Source organism: Cryptotermes secundus, unplaced genomic scaffold, assembly GCF_002891405.2.
Source record: "Cryptotermes secundus unplaced genomic scaffold, Csec_1.0 scaffold1262, whole genome shotgun sequence".
In the NCBI taxonomy this organism is placed as follows: domain Eukaryota; kingdom Metazoa; phylum Arthropoda; class Insecta; order Blattodea; family Kalotermitidae; genus Cryptotermes; species Cryptotermes secundus.
In genome coordinates this window covers 105643-108865 of record NW_019743670.1, presented here as the reverse complement: position 1 = coordinate 108865, position 3223 = coordinate 105643, and the positions used below count along the sequence as shown (strand labels likewise).

At 32.0% G+C, this 3223-nt stretch overlaps 1 long non-coding RNA gene across 1 annotated transcript in view; it reads right to left on the bottom strand.

Annotated features, from left to right (window-relative positions):
• Positions 1–122: 122 nt before the first annotated feature.
• The window catches only part of LOC111874252, a 5008-nt gene continuing 1907 nt past the window's right edge, over positions 123–3223 (bottom strand). Inside the window, exon 2 of the long non-coding RNA XR_002844513.1 lies at positions 123–219. This is a non-coding gene — a long non-coding RNA (uncharacterized LOC111874252). The remainder of the gene's footprint in view (positions 220–3223) is intronic.

Here is a 3223-nt window from a genome sequence, read left to right as displayed (position 1 = left end):
CCTATCTGTGATATCTGCCTAACAGTGGACATACAGAAGCAGACAGCTCACCTCAGGTTCAGCCTTTATTTCTAGAAATGATATTGGGAGAGGATCCTCTTCCTCTTCTGCATCTGAGACTGCCTCAGCTTTTACATTCATGGTCTGATCTGCATCATGAGGTGTTGGGTATGTCTCACCATATGGACCAACTAAAAACTTCTCTGAATTTGAACAGTTCTGTAAAGGCATTACATCTTCTGTCAGTCATGGCTGTACAACACCATACATGAAACAATATATGGTTTCCTTGCTGTAGCTGTTTTTCATTACATCTAACCCATAACAGCTGCTCTGTATAGATTTCTTCTCCACGCACTTCATAATCTTAGGAAGTGTTAAGTTCATAATGCAGGGACCTTCCTGAGAAACCTGTGGTCCCTGTGGAAGTACAGAAATAACATAACTGCTCTTTATGAAACCTAAGGACTCATTACAGGTGGGAAGAGAAATGGTCAACCCAGGAACATAGAAGGTTTGATTGTCACTGAATTAGACAACACCCCTGTTAAATGTAACAGGAGAAAACCTGTGAATAGGAGATTGGATTTTTTATGGGAGGGTTAAGGTATGAACCAAAAATAAATAAGTATCGGCTTTAGCTCACAAGTTCCCTAAAAGTGGAGATAAAAATTGTGGCAAAAATCATAATGGACAGATTGCTAACTCTAATACTACCAACTTAAATCAAGGGAAAATTAATCAATCTACATCTCATTTTCTGAAGGCATGTCATCAGAATATAAGAGGATTATTTGATAAAACTGAACAACTGTTAAATTCATTATTATTTGATCCACCTCATATAATATGTTTGACTGAACACCATTTAAAAGAATATGAAATAAATAAAATATGTGCAGATAATTATGTATTAGGGGCCAATTATTGTAGATCAACATACAAAAATGGAGGTGTATGCATATATATTTACAACTCAATTAAATTTAATTCTGTATCTGTGTTTAACTATTGTGTGGAAAAGGACATTGAAGCCTGTGCAATCAAATTAAGCCTGACTGGTATCATGATCATATTAGCTATTTATAGGTTACCTGTTGGAAACTTCAACAATTTTTTTGCAAAAATTGGATACCATCTTGAATAAGCTACATAATAATAAAGTTGAATATGTTATATGTGGTGATGTAAATATAAATTATTTAGAAAATTGTGATAGAAGGCAACAACTTGATGCACTTTTAAATACATACAATCTAATAGGTACGATTAATTTTCCAACACAAATTGTTAAGGTATCAAGAACAGCTATCGACAACATATATATAAAAAAAGACTAGAAATTATACAATCAAACCAATAATTAACAGACTATCTGATCATGATGCTCAGATGATAATAACTGATAACATAATGTCATCTGAACAAGTAGGTAATCCTCAGTACATGAGACATTATAGTAATTATAACATAACTAAATTTCAAGAAATGCTAAGCTATGAACTACGATGTGATGTTTTTACAAATGACAACGTAAACAGTACTTTTAATGTATTTGTTAATACTTACTTAAGAATTTTTTACTCATGGTTTACTAAAAAAAATTATTACTTCCAAACTTAAATGCAACCCGTGGACGACTCAACGGATACAGATTTCTTGTGGAAGAAAAGAGGAAGTTATATCTTAAATATATACAAGATGACGATCCACATTTCAAACTGTATTATAAGAAATACTGTAAAGTACTTACTAAAGTTATTAAAGAGGCTAAGAAAGTACACTATGATAATAAAATTTCAAAATCTTATAATGAAATAAGAACTACATGGTCAATTATTAAAAAAGAGATTGGATCTAAAACTCAGAAGGATGAACCCCAATCATTGAAAGTCAATAATATTATGATACATAATAATAAGTGCATTGCAAATGTATTTAACGAATACTTTATCTCAGTAACTCAGACAATTATAGATGATTTAAGCAATAACAAAACTCCAACCGATATCAATCCATTATATTATCTGGGCAATAAATACACGTCTACTTTTAAATCTATCAAATGGCATTATGTCTCAACTACTGAGATTAGAAAGATAATCAAATCTTTGAAGACCAAGTTATGATGAAATTTCCACTAGAATTTTAAAAGCAAGTTTGCCATATATAACAAAGTGGATAATTTTCAGTCCAGTGTGACATACGAGGTCGTACAAGTTTACAACACTTCAGTCTTTATTCACCTTACATGTTTCGATTCAAAAGAATCATCCTCAGAGGCACACCACTACGATCAGGAAACACTGTCACATAAGATGTTTTAATAATATGCACTTAAGCCATGAATAATGCTCACTATATAAATTTTGTTAACACAGTTAGTTTTGATGTCTGTCTCGGGCATTCATGATGACGCCTCTTGAAGTGTAGATTTACATATGATGCTATTTCTTTTAAGCGTATTTGCTGGGTATTCTGATTAGGGATTTTCCACTGCACGTGATGATGTTCACTTTTCCATACGGTAAAATTGTATTAAAATTTTCTTCTGTATGTAAAAAATTTGTTATTCTGTTAAAATATCATGAGCCAACATTGGGTCATGTTGTTTTCCTCCTGATGGTGGGAGATGTCATTTATTTCTCTTGACTGTATGTTCTGTAAATATATTATTATATTCATTTTTTATTTGATTCTATCTTATATAGTTATATATAATGCTTTTAGGTTTATTAAAGTGTCTAGTTAGGCCTTACCTTATTATTAGTCATGTACTTTACATGCGTGCTGTGTCATTTGTACTGTTTTGAATAGTGGTGTGTCTCGTATTATATTCTTCCTGTATTTATGACGTTGAAGAGGGTGTGTTCAAGTGATGTATAATAAGGTCAAACATGTTGTTTTGATTGTTTGTTTTCCTTATTTGTTTCTGTTCATCTATCAGTTTATTGTGTTTGTTGTAGTAATACATTTGGAATTCCTGTTCATTATATTAGCCTTGTTAGCTTTTTCGATGATTTTCATGACCATTGATATTGGTCTGTATTGATGACGATTGTTTAGTATGTGTTGGGCGTAAGCGGATTCATCTCTATTTAATCTTATGTTCCTTATGTGTTCGCTATATCATGTTGATAATTTCCTTCCTGTTTGGACTATGTATACTTGATGGCAACTTTGGCAAGTTAATTTGTATATACCACTTTGCTCGTATGGGTTT